Raw genomic sequence first — 14,644 nt, forward strand, 5'->3', positions numbered from 1 at the left:
CGCCACAGCAGTGACAGGCGCAATGCATGCAAGGGGCTGTAAAATAAAACCTTGTTGAATAAACATTTTCTTAAGGTAACCCTCCAATTTTTTATCCATTGGATCTGAAAAAGCATAACTGTCCTCAACCGGGATAGTGGTATGCTTTGCTAAAGTAGAAACTGCTCCCTCCACCTTAGGGACCGTCTGCCATACGTCCCGTGTAGTGGCGTCTATTGGAAACATTTTTCTAAATATAGGAGGTGGGGAAAAGGGCACACCGGGTCTATCCCACTCCTTGCTAATAATTTCTGTAAGCCTTTTAGGTATAGGAAAAACGTCAGTACACACCGGCACCGCATAGTATGTATCCAGCCTACACAATTTCTCTGGAATTGCAACTGTGTTACAGTCATTCAGAGCAGCTAATACCTCCCCAAGCAATACACGGAGGTTCTCAAGCTTAAATTTAAAATTAGAAATCTCTGAATCAGGTTTCCCCGAGTCAGAGATGTCACCCACAGACTGAAGCTCTCCGTCCTCATGTTCTGCATACTGTGACGCAGTATCAGACATGGCTCTAACAGCATTTGCGCGCTCTGTATCTCTCCTAACCCCAGAGCTATCGCGCTTGCCTCTTAATTCAGGCAATCTAGATAATACCTCTGACAGGGTATTATTAATGATTGCAGCCATGTCCTGCAAGGTAATCGCTATGGGCGTCCCTGATGTAATTGGCGCAATATTAGCGTGCGTCCCCTGAGCGGGAGGCGAAGGTTCTGACACGTGAGGAGAGTTAGTCGGCATAACTTCCCCCTCGACAGAACCCTCTGGTGATAATTCTTTTATAGATAAAGACTGATCTTTACTGTTTAAGGTGAAACCAATACATTTAGTACACATTCTCCTATGGGGCTCCACCATGGCTTTCAAACATAATGAACAAGTAGGTTCCTCTGTGTCAGACATGTTTAAACAGACTAGCAATCAGACTAGCAAGCTTGGAAAACACTTTAAAACAAGTTTACAAGCAATATAAAAAAAACGTTACTGCGCCTTTAAGAAACACAAATTTTCCCAAATTTTGAAATAACAGTGAAAAAATGCAGTTACACTAACGAAATTGTTACAGTGTATGTAATAAGTTAGCAGAGCATTGCACCCACTTGCAAATGGATGATTAACCCCTTAATACCAAAAACGGAATAACAAATGACAAAAACGTTTTTTAAACAGTCACAACAACTGCCACAGCCCTACTGTGGCTTTTTACCTCCCTCAATATGACTTTTGAAGCCTTTTGAGCCCTTCAGAGAAGTCCTGGATCATGCAGGAAGAAGCTGGATGTCTGTGTCTGTAATTTTTGCTGTGCAAAAAAACGCCAAAATAGGCCCCTCCCACTCATATTACAACAGTGGGAAGCCTCAGGGAACTGTTTCTAGGCAAAATTCAAGCCAGCCATGTGGAAAAAACTAGGCCCCAATAAGTTTTATCACCAAACATATGTAAAAAACGATTAAACATGCCAGCAAACGTTTTAAAATACACTTTTATAAGAGTATGTATCTCTATTAATAAGCCTGATACCAGTCGCTATCACTGCATTTAAGGCTTACTTACATTACTTCGGTATCAGCAGCATTTTCTAGCAAATTCCATCCCTAGAAAAATATTTTAACTGCATATACCTTATTGCAGGAAAACCTGCACGCTATTCCCCCTCTGAAGTTACCTCACTCCTCAGAATATGTGAGAACAGCAAAGGATCTTAGTTACTTCTGCTAAGATCATAGAAAACGCAGGCAGATTCTTCTTCTAAATACTGCCTGAGATAAACAGTACACTCCGGTACCATTTAAAAATAACAAACTTTTGATTGAAGAAATAAACTATAAAGTATAAAACACCACAGTCCTCTTACGACCTCCATCTTAGTTGAGAGTTGCAAGAGAATGACTGGGTATGGCAGTGAGGGGAGGAGCTATATAGCAGCTCTGCTGTGGGTGATCCTCTTGCAACTTCCTGTTGGGAAGGAGAATATCCCACAAGTAATGGATGATCCGTGGACTGGATACACTTAACAAGAGAAATGTGGGTTTCACGTTCCTTTATAATATGAGGTATCAGTTGTGTGTTAGTTTATTTTTATAAGAGTGGCTGGTGCAGTTCCCTTTTATATCTCAGAAATTAGTAGACATGGCTATAATTTCATGTGTGACATTTGTTTTACAACACACTTATATCTATACTAAACTAAGAACTTTGTGTGTTGCACTTTCACACTAATAAATCTGGCACCAGAAATGGAGGAATGCTGCTGCATGTGGTCATTTCAGCATTAGTTTTACAACATACAAAATTATGCCCATGCCTAGAACTTGGCACCTAGTGGGAAAATATTCACCAAGTTCACCTCTTCCCCTTTGACATTAGTGGCATCATGGATGGACGCAGTTGATTAATTTTGCAGAGAAAGTTTTTTGAGCAGTATATGGCAGCAGTGGTTGAAATGTTATACATTGTATTTATATATGGCAGCAGTGGTTGAAATGTTATACATTGTTGCAAACACTGCTGTCATACAGAGCTCTAGACATGAGCATGCTCCTAAGCCTATCTAGGTATGCTCTACAACATTAGGATAACTAGAGAACCAAAGTACATTTGGTAATAGAAGTGCATTTGTAAATTTTGACTTAACATTTTAAGGGGGCAAATTAAAGAGATATGTCAGCTTAATTTGTTTTTAGGTTTTTCATTTTAACTCATTTGAGACTTTGAGAAATGTAAACAGATTTATTTGTAAGCTAGTACTAAAAACATAATTTATGTAAGAACTTACCTGATACATTTCTTTCTTTCATTGTGGTAAGAGTCCATGAGCTAGTGACGTATGGGATATACATTTTTACCAGGAGGGGGCAAAGTTTCCCAAACCTCAAATGCCTATAAATACACCCCTCACCACACCCACAACTCAGTTTAACGAATAGCCAAGAAGTGAGGTGATAACACTAAGGAGTAAAAAAGCATACAAAAAGAGGAACTGGAAATATAATTGTACTTTTATAAAAAAAAACAAAAAACATAACCATCATAAAAATGGTGGGCCTCATGGACTCTTGCCAATATGAAAGAAATGAATTTATCAGGTAACTTCTTAGATAAATTATGTTTTCTTTCATGTAATTGGCAAGAGTCCATGAGCTAGTGACGTATGGGATAGAAATACCCAAGATGTGGAACTCCACAGAAGAGTCACTAGCCAACATGAAGTTAAGAGTCACTATGCTAAATCCAAAAACATCCCCTCTGTCCTCCTGTCCACAGACGCGGAAAAGGCCTTTGACCGTGTTGCCTGGGATTTTATGAAAGCCACCCTAACCCGTATGGGATTGGGGATGAAGATTCTTGCTAGGATCTTCTTGCTTTATTCCCAGCCTACCGCGAAAATTCTAGTCAATGGTACCTTGTCCCCTCCCTTTCCCATTACCAACGGGACGCGTCAGGGATGCCCCCTGTCCCCACTCCTCTTCGCATGTGTCATCTAAACTTTAGCGACCAAAATAAAGCAGAATTCTCAGATAGCCGGAATCACCATAGAGGGACAGAAATATGTGTTGTCCCTGTTCGGAGATGACCTGCTTCTTACCCTTACTAACCCAGAAATTTCAATACCCCTCCTCCTAGACGAATTCCGCACTTTCCAATCCTTATCAAATTTCGTTGTCAAAGTCAGAAATATTAAACATAAACATGTCGGGCACGTCCTTAGCTGCTACCCAAAAAGTCACTCCTTTTGCGTGGTGTCCCCACTCACTGAAATATCTGGGGATTCACCTTTCACCCACACTAGATGACACATTTCGTTTGAATTACACACCCATTAAACACACAATAGTGCGTGACCTATCATCATGGGGTTCCAAAAAATTGTCCTGGCTAGGATGCATTGAAGTTGTTAAAATGAATGTATTCCCATGAATCCTCTACCTCCTCCAAACCCTACGGATCCCCCTGCCAAAGACGTTTCTTCCATCCTTACAAAAAGCGTTTAGCGACTTTATATGGCGCAGGAAACCGCCAATAATTAACAGACTCATAATGCAAACTTCTAGAGTTCAGGGAGGCATGGGAGTGCCGAATCTTAGTATTTATCGTCAGGCCATATTCCTGCAGAGACTGATAGACTGGAACATCCATTACGAACATAAAAGATGGGTCCCACTTGAACATCTCATAATGGGTAGACCACACTTGGGGAGGTTGTGCTGGAGCAGCCCAAACCTTTTTAAAAAAATTAAATCAGACAACCCAATGATACAAGAGACCTACCGAATATGGGAACACACTGTCAACACAACACACTTTATATCATCAGTTCCTTCCCCATTGACCTCCCTGATAGAGAATGGTGAGTTTGTAGTGAGACCCTTCTCCACCAAAGCCACAGTAGATACCCCAAATAGGGACTTTACCATCCATACACTGACTAATAAGGAATCATTACTCTCACAAACTGAACTAATTTCAGGGGGCACAAATGTTTTGCCAACTGGTTTACCTACCAACAAACGATTCACTATCTCACCAAACACTCAGACTACGGAAATATGGTCAGACCACTGACCAATTTTGAATCCCTCTGCATTCAAAAACCACCCCTAAGACACACACTATCAACTGTATATAAAATCCTGACACACACGACGCCCGGCTATATACCACCATTCCTAGAAAGTTGGGAAAGTGACCTGGGGGTCATCATACTGCCCCAAACAAGTACATCAATGTTTCGAGCCACAATGAGATCCTCCTCTATCTTGGAAATAAATTATAAATTGTTACACAGATGGTATCTCACACCAAGGAAGTTGCATCGCCTATTTCGCACCCAGAGTAACAAATGTTGGCGTTGTGGCCACGTAAATAGCGACACAGCCCACATGTGGTGGTGGTGTAATGCCATCCAGAACTTCTGGAGGGCTGTGATTACGGAGGTGGGGACCATACTAGAAACCCAACTGCCTTTGACCCCCTGATGTGGTTGTTACACAAACCTTTCCCAACAATTAAATATAAACCATACATCCGCCTTTTAAACATTATGATTAATGGATGTAAAACCCTGATAGCAAAAAATTGGAGAAGTAGGGATATCCCCACCATAGATATGTGGATCCAGAAGGTTACAGATATCCTAGAATTAGAAGAATATTACCATCTCAAACATGACAAAATGGATTCTTATGAAGAGTTCACCCAACTCTGGACTTACTATGTTCAACACAGAACTTAAATAAATTATAGCCATGGGCCAACTAATTCTGGTCATGGGAGTTTTAAGACATAAATAAACATACTGGACTTGGGTGCTGGAGGCACGGGCGGATCGGGACCAAATAGCTTTACTTTCTTACCCCCCCTTTTTTAATTTTTCCTTCCTTATATTCTCCATTTTTATTTTAACTTTCTCCCTCATTTCCTTTTTACCCTTTTTACCCTTTTACCTTTCCTTGGACTGTTCAACTGTTGTAATTTTTAATACTAATTGGATAACCTCTGATATCCTTTGCATAACTGTCGGCACCCTGCCCCCCCTACCAGGATAACTACTAAGCGGACTTTCAGGCGAACTAAACGGATATCGCAAAACCTTGCTGGACACTCATTATCACCTAGTCTAGCAATAGTTGGGGCAGGGGCTGTCGCCACCCTGTTTTGAAGAGTGTAAGGTTCTAATATTGTTTACCATTTAAAAACTACAGCTATTGTTGCCTTGTATACCTTGGAGCTGTGTCTCCGCACTTTTGTATAAATTGTTTTATAATAAAGCCGATTTATAAAAAAAAAAAAACTAACACTAACCCGTTGAAGATCACCCTACCTTGAGCCGTCTTCACCCAGCCGGGCAGAAGTCTTCATCCGATCCAGGCAGAAGTCTTCATCGAATCCGGGCAGAAGAGGTCCTCCAGCCGGGCAGAAGTCTTCATCCAAGCGGCATCTTCTATCTTCTTCCATCCGACGAGGAGCGGCTCCATCTTGAAGACATCCAACGCGGAGCATCCTCTTCCATCAACGGCGACTGTAGAATGAAGGTTCCTTTAAATGACGTCATCCAAGATGGTGTCCCTTCAATTCCGATTGGCTGATAGAATTCTATCAGCCAATCGGAATTAAGGTAGGAAAAATCCTATTGGCTGATGCAAGTTCAATATAGTATATTCTTTTTGCTCTTCTATGTCTGTTTAAAGGGACAGTCTAGTCCAAAATAAACTTTCATGAGTCAGATAGGGCAAGCAACTTTAAACAATTTTCCAATTTACTTTTATCACCAATTTTGCTTTGTTCTCTTGGTATTCTTAGTTGAAAGCTAAAGCTAAGAGGTTCATATGCTAATTTCTAAGCCCTTGAAGGCCGCCTCTTCTCTCAGGGCATTTTGACAGTTTTTCACACTAGAGGGTGTCACTAGAGGGTGTTAGTTCACATGTGTCATATAGATAACACTGTGCTCACGCACGTGGAGCTCCTTGGAGCCAGCACTGATTGGCTAAAATGCATGTCTGTCAAAAGAACTAAAATAAGGGGGCAGTTTGCAGAGGCTTAGAAACAAGGTAATCACAGAGGTAAAAAGTGTATTTATATAACTGTGTTGGTTATGCAAAACTAGGGAATGGTTGATAAAGGGATTGCCTATCTTTTAAAACAATAAAAACTCTGGTGTAGACTGTCCCTTTAATGTACTCACTCAGGCTTGAAGGATGAGGAACAGCATATATAAATATTAAAGTAATTGGCGGCTATAAAAGCATAAAAAGTTCACACTCCAAAAGTACAAAGAGCGATCAGGGGTCAAGTCGTACAAAAAAAAAAAGTGTGGGAACTCACCAAGACTTCCAGCCCCTCACAACTAATATTGTTTTATACACACTCACACACTGTATTCATATGTATAAAATCTATACACTCTGGTTAAAGGGACACTGAACCCAACATTTTTCTTTCATGATTCAGATGGAGCATGGAATTTTAAGCAACTTTCTAATTTACTCCTATTATCAAATTTTCTTCATTCTCTTGGTATCTTTATTTGAAATGCAAGAATGTAAGTTTAGATGCCGGCCCATTTTTGGTGAACAACCTGGGTTGTTCTTGCTTATTGGTGGATAAATTCATCCACCAATAAAAAAAGTGCTGTCCAGAGTTCTGAACTAATAAAAAAGCTTAGATGCCTTCTTTTTCAAATAAAGATAGCAAGAGAATGAAGCAAAATTGATAATAGGAATAAATTAGAAAATTGCGTGCTCTATCTGAATCACGAAAAGAAAATTTGGGTTCAGTGTTCCTTTAACGAAGTGCTGAATGGTTGGCTTTGAGCCTGAGGATCGACACCCATTCTAACATTTTTATATGGCAGATCTCTCGTTAATTAAACAAAGTTGCCCCATTTGCCCCCAAAATAAAGATGGACAGTAGAGTATAATTAAATAAACATATGTGCACAAACTGCACAAAGCAGTTATAAGTGAGGTGATGTGGGTTGTTAGTAAAAAAAAAATGGCACTGAAAGTGCCTTTACATAGAGGTCATTGGGGGACTGTTTTTTCACTATAAATTATATGTATGATATACACATATAAACACATAAATATATATGTATATATTCATATAAATATTTTAAATATAAATTAATTTACTGCTGCCCAACATTGTGCTTGTTCTATTTCTTCCCTTTACCTCCCTCTACCATCCTTCCAATTGCCTAAATCTCATTTACTGTGGACAACTCTGTCATCACCTCTACCCCTTAGGCCTGCTGCCTTGGGGTCATATTTCACTCTGCTAAGGACTTAATGTGAGGAGCAAAAGAACGTGCAAACGCCTGCCACTACCACCTCAAAAATATCTCTAAAATTCATCACACAACTAAGATTCTTATCCACTCACTTATTTCCTGCTTTGTCTTGACTACTAAAATTCTGTCTTCTCTGCCCCCTGTCCCCTCTGCAATCCATCGTGAATACCAGGCTTAACGTCCTTAAGCAACGTTCCACATCCACTGCACCAGTCTGCCAATATCGCTATTGATATCCCTTAGCTTCAAGAATAAAATTAAACATTGACCCCAACATACAAAGCCCTCACCAACACAGAGCCTTCTATAATTTTTACTTGTCTGCAAATACACCCCAACCTGCCCCTCCGCTCTGTCCACTATATACTTCTCACTTCATCTCTCATTACTTCCTCACACTCTCGCCTGCAAGACTTTTCCAGAACTGCACCTATCATATGGAACTCCTTGCTTCACTCAGTTAGACTCGCCTCTAGTCTCCAAATATTTAAGGGTTCTTCAAAACATACATCTTAAAATAAATCACCTGCTTATGTTCCCTCTCCCTCAAGTTCCCCATGTACTTCCTTTGCGGAATGTAAGCTCAGGAGTCCACCTGTCCTCTTGAATCACTGTAAACCATATTTACGTAAAATGATCAAGGGCAGGGCCCTCTACCCTTTATGTAAATGTCTTCTGATTATTTTACCCCACTACTGTATACATAATGTGACAGTGCTGCATAATATTTTGGTTGCTTTATAAATAAATAATAAAAAATAGTCTCACAAACGCTCACTTCTTGGCACAGTTCCACAGTGATGGATACCAGCATAACAAAAACACCTTTAAAACATTACAAAACAAATGGAAAATAGTCCACTTATGTACTTATGCACAAAATGAAACTTGTAAACTGTCACACATGACTAAAAAAAAAAACCTAGACAGCTTCATCAGCTTTAAAAACATAAAATTATGCTTACCTGATAATTTCCTTTTCTTCTTATGGAAAGAGTCCACAGCTGCATTAATTACTTTTGGGAAATAAGAACCTGGCCACCAGGAGGAGGCAAAGACACCCCTAGCCAAAGGCTTAAATACTCCTCCCACTTTCCTCATCCCCCAGTCATTTTGCTGAGGAACAAGGAACAGTAGAAGAAATATCAGGGTGAAAGGTGCCAGAAGAAGGACACCCCACATAAAATTATGGGTGGGGAGCATAATTTATGTTTTTCTTCTTAAATGGAAAGAGACCACAGCTGCATTCATTACTTTTTGGAAAACAATACCCAAGCTATAGGACACTGAATGCCAAGATGGGAGGGTAGAATAGGTGGCCCATACTGAGGGCACCAGGCCTGAACCTCTACCCAATAAAAAACCCAGCTTCGTCCGAAGCGGAGAAAATTTTAAAAGGAAAAGTCCCAGTGACACTGACTCACAGTTAGTCCAGAAGCCAAACTAGAGACCGCAAATGGACTTGACTGAGCCAACAGTCCTCCAGGAGACACCGTCGCCCAACAAACGGTCCCCCATCGCTTATCTCCACAAATGAAGTAGACACCAGCCGAAACCCCAAGGGGACAAGGCAAAGGAGAACCAAGGATACCGAAAGGTCCCCTAATACAAAAAGGAACACCTCCACGAGTGAGCCCAGCTCACAGAGACCCAAAAGGGCCCAAACAGGGAAAGGAGGCCTCGCCTATACCAAGCGAAACCCGGGATAAGACTGGGCACAGAGACAGAACAGACATCTCCCCAATATCCTGCAAGCACGGATGCAACAGAAGAGGCCAAGTCCTCCCAGTGTCTGGCCATAGAATACCAAGGTATGCGACCATGAAAAAAGTGCGTAATACACCCAGGTGAAAAACCCCAAGTTTGAGAACACAGAGTCCACAACAGGACGACACAGAGGATACTTGCGAGGAAGAAGAAGCAGTCAAGCAAGAAACAGACCGCAAAGCAAACCCCTTACAGAGGGCACGTTCCAGGCAACCTAAGTTGCCGGACCTACACACAGGTCCCTGAAAAGGGGAACACAAAAACCTCAATCAAGGCCCCCCCAAAAGGAGAGTATACTTTCAGAACCCGAAGGAAGAGTAAACACTCTATCAATAGAGCAAGTTGAAAGGAAAATCTATACCCTAGCAGATTAAGCTAACAGGATAGACTCAACAAGCTCACACATCCAGCGGAGACTGCGCAAAAGCAGGTCCTTAGACCGCTCGGCCTTCCTGACCTGCAGACCCACACTCAGCTGGACCAACCCAGCCTCCGGGATCCAAGACAAGGAAACAAAAGAATCCTGAAACAGATACAGGAATGAGCTTAAAGGGCCACTGTAAGTAAATATTTTCTATGCCTGTTACTAACTAACTACCCCAAATACGCGTTTTATCAATAGCATTTCATTAACATATCTCTACCGTATATCAGAAAACTTGTCTGCAAATTTAATTGTTTTCCAAACCCACTCCGTGGGTATCCTTTGCTCTGTACCAATCTGTTTACAATACCTAGGTTTCAAAATGGCGCTTTAAACACAAAGTTATTGGTTTAAGTATTTTGAACACTCAGTGCTGAAAATAGTGGGCAGGATAACGTGACATCATCGGCGAATAAAAGATATAACATTTAGAACTTTATGAAACTTTGTTTTGGAGAAAATATAGGTCAGTAGGTTTTAATTAATGTTTATTAACTTTAATATGTTAGTTGTTTAGCTTAAAAATTATAACAGAAAGTAATCCTTTAAGGATAGCACAGCCATCCCCCCAGAGCACAAAGTACAACTCGACTCTGATACAGACAACAAGGCCATAGACCTAAGGATCTATCAAAAGAAAGGTCCAACAAGCCTGCTTGGAGCCAACAAGACTCCAGGGGGAACCAATCCCACCTTTCCGCTTCCCATCCAGGAGAAGCCCCAAACAAGGACTCAGTCTCCATAGGGAGAAGAATATCCCCTAAAGAAAAGGGATGATGCTGGAAGGGCAACAACTGTCCTCAAGGCCCAAATGCACCGGCTAATGGGAAGTGAAATTCCCAATACAGATGTCCTAGAAAAGGACCCCCCTACAAGTAGCTTGCCAAGCAGAGGCACAGCCAAACCATTCACCTGCAGAGCAGGGAATCCACGGGATAACTGGCAAGCTGACCATGGGAATGCAACCCTAAGGCGCACCAAAAATTGGACATCTAGCGCCAGCAGCTGGGTATGAACCAACCACCCTTGAGGCTCAAGCCACATGGCTAACCAACAGATGACATGTAAAAAATAGTCAGAAAACCTGGCCAAACATGACCAGGTGAGGTAGATTGAGCAAGGACATAGCCCAAGTTCCCACTACCGTGGAACACACCGACCAGCCCTGAGATCCAAGCTTCCAAAACCACCGAAGACTGGTTTAGTAAAAAAGCCAAGCAGAGCATCGGCAAACCGGAAGTCTCAGGGAGAAAAAACAGGTCCGGGCACCTAATAGTTCAGGCAAACCTTACCCTGGACTTAAACACCCCAAAGGGCCAAAAAGCCAGACACAAGGGTATGGATGCATATCCAGAGAATCCGGATAGCGAGAAGAACTCGAAAGCTCCGACCGGAGAAACCACCACTAGCTAAAGTCCAACGCTCCAAGAAGCAAGGCTAGAAGTCGTATGAAGATACTTCTCAGGGCCTCAGGACAACAAAGGGATACCTCGAGGTCCAAAAAATCCTACTAGCAGGACTAGTCTCCCTAACACCTCTGCACAAGCAGAGGACACAAGGAAGAGAAGGCACTAAGCCTACCCAGCTCCAGAAAATCCCGAGCTAAACAAAAGTCCCCGCAGGGAACAACCATCACCCGGAAGCAGAGATCCCCAAAAAGAGATTCACTCACCCGGAGGCAATGGAAGAAGACCCAAAGGCCTCTTATAACTCAGTCAAGAGTAAGAGCTGCAACTAGATATACTAGAAACAGCTATGCATACACCTGCAAGGTGTCAAGAGCTGCAACAGGTTTCAAACTGCAACCTTCTACATGCTAGACAGCTATGCTGTACAAGCTGTTGGATCAAGCCCAAAAGGACACATCTAGAGGCCTAAAAATGAAGGCCAAACAGGTCAATAGTGGTAAGGGGCATTAAGCCCTCCCACCCTCCACCACATGGGGGAGAAAACTCTGAGTTCTGCTGAAATCAAATGTCAGATAGATTAATGCAGCTGAAAAATTCCCCTGCCTGGTCGGTCATCTATGACTGAAGGCTATAAGGACTGAAACAATCCTTCCCACCTCACGTACCCACAGGTCTTCTTGAATGCTTAGATGAACATGAAAAACAATGATAACCTGAGCACTTGGCGCTTCTACCGAACCAGCCGACCAGAACAGCGCCACGTGTCTTAACAGCCATAAAACCGAACAAACCTGATAGGACCAGCCTGCACCTAGGGTCCCAACTGACAAGCTGCATAAATTCTCCCTCGTATGGGAAAAAACAGAAAACAGACTTTTTAACAGAAGACTAACATGTCTAACAACTTCCGAAGAAGTAATAGAGTATCAATCCCAGAAGGTTCCCGAAGGAAACAAAAACAAATAAGAGACATCCCATTGGATATAAATAAAATATAAGGCAACCCGGAGGTTAACGCCCAAAAGACACAAGCCTAACCGCAGGACCAGCCAAACAGAGCCCTATCTCACAAAACTGGGAAAGATTTCAACAAATGAGATTACTTCATCCCCACATGTCTAATGAGGTGCTCCCTTAGAATTATCATACTGAAAATCCCTGTATCTGGTAACAATAGGGTCATTCAATGACTGAAAAACATGTCTGAGCAACACGTGAAGGCGCACAATCCTGTAACGGAAGGCACAACACTCAGGGACAGATACCCCGTGGGGAACTGTAGAGGCCCTCCCCAAGGCGGACAATAGGGCACAAGCACATTCTCAAACATCTGGACTCTGCAGACGAACTTCGCCAACATTATGTGGAAGCGAAAACGTACTGCAACCTCCGGGGGAAACACACCATCCCGAATGGAGGAACCATAAACTGGGTTACCCTCATGTGCAGAAGTATGATTTGGTAGGGAACTCGCCTCTCGGAGGACAGGACCCCCAGAGACGGATGGCTCAGCAGTCCCTTGATTCCCTAAGCCAGAGGAACCAGGCGCTCTGAAATGGCATACAGAACAAAACTGGTTGACAGGCGTCATGGCCACTCCGGACTCATCACCAGACACAGAATCTGAAATCATAATAGTCTCAGTTTTAGAATCCTCTGCAACTGAATCTGAAATTAACAGTCTCAGCATCAGAATCCTCCATAGCTGGATAGAGGATATTTAAATATGGACTAAAGTAGTAAAAACTAAAATGGCACCTGACACTCCCAATGGCTGGTGCACTCACCACCTCCTATGACCAGACCCCCTGCGGACTAGAAAATTTCCTTTGCCATGCGGTCAGGAATGCGGGAAAGGAACCACGGAACATAGCCATGCCCGAACAAAAGTTGAACTGTACAGTCCAAACAAGCACGCCAAACCAAAAGGCTGCGTCACTTCCAAAGGCCTCAATGTTACAACCATGAGCCCAGTAAACATCGCACATAAGCAGGTTGAATCACATTACAAACATGATTATAACCCCCCCGTTCAATAACCCCCCTCAGGAGATATTAACCCTCGATTCCAAGATACTAAAAGACACTCACTGAGACCCTTATGTATAGTTAGACCCGCAAGTTGTCCTGCTAACTGAGGTATAGGTAAAAAATTGCAGCCATGGCACTAGAATGCCCCAGAATGATATTGTGTGGCCCCTGAAGACACTCTTCATTCTAACCAGTGAGACTACATTACCCTAACAAAACAGACATACGAATAATTTAAAGTTGCAAACATTTACATAAACCATTTTACAAGTGATTGTAATAACTCATTGGATGTGCAGGATATGTATTGCACACCTCACCCAACTACAGATCTTAATGGCAGGAACGCCCACTAATGCAACACTGGAAGAAATAGGTGAGGGAATAGGCAATGAATTACGAACACGATCTAGCCTCTGCAACCTATATTTATTTTCCTAACAAAGAATAAATAATAATGATTTATAATCAATTCAAAAGTTTCAAAAAGTGATCCAACCATTTGTAAACACTTAAATGAGATTCCAGTGTGAGTTTAAGGCACTAAAAAGTAAGAAGGCTTTCTGACAATGCATTTTATATGATTTGCTTTTATCCTTTCTAACTAGCACAGACACTTTCTAAATGAGAAGCTTAGTTCTTTAATTAGAGCTGTCCGTGAAACTAATAATGAAATAGGCAAAGGTTGCCTTGCATTACGGTTGAATACTGACATGATGTTGAGTCTATTATTAATGTATAATCTATTCTTGCACAGAAATAGTTTGTTCAAAGGCAGCAAAGATACAAAGGCAGCAAAGATACGCAACTGAACAAAGGTAAGGGAATCTGGATTTTGCAAGGAGCAATTTCTAACTGTGCACGGCACAAATATTTTTTTTTTTTAAAAATTCAATACATTGAAGCTATTAAAAACTATGCTCCTATTAAAAACAAGATAGGAGCAGTCTGACGCGTTTCAGGTTACACTTTCCTCATAGTCGTAAAAACATTACACACTAAATCATTTAAATACAGAATACTATTTCCTGACGGTCCATTATAGAGTCGTATTTAAACCCCATCACACACAAAACCTCACTAGTAAAAACCCACACAAAAGTACATAGTATAACAGTGAATATAAATCAAATAAAGTATTCAACAACAAATACTACAATGAAAAAGACAAGTTGTCAC

At 41.7% G+C, this 14,644-nt stretch overlaps 1 protein-coding gene across 1 annotated transcript in view; it reads right to left on the bottom strand.

The window, feature by feature from the left end:
• Positions 1-14,644, bottom strand: part of FAH (fumarylacetoacetate hydrolase) — a 101,099-nt gene that overhangs the window by 15,558 nt on the left and 70,897 nt on the right. The window lies entirely within an intron of this gene.

Source organism: Bombina bombina, chromosome 6, assembly GCF_027579735.1.
Source record: "Bombina bombina isolate aBomBom1 chromosome 6, aBomBom1.pri, whole genome shotgun sequence".
Classification (NCBI taxonomy): Eukaryota; Metazoa; Chordata; class Amphibia; order Anura; family Bombinatoridae; genus Bombina; species Bombina bombina.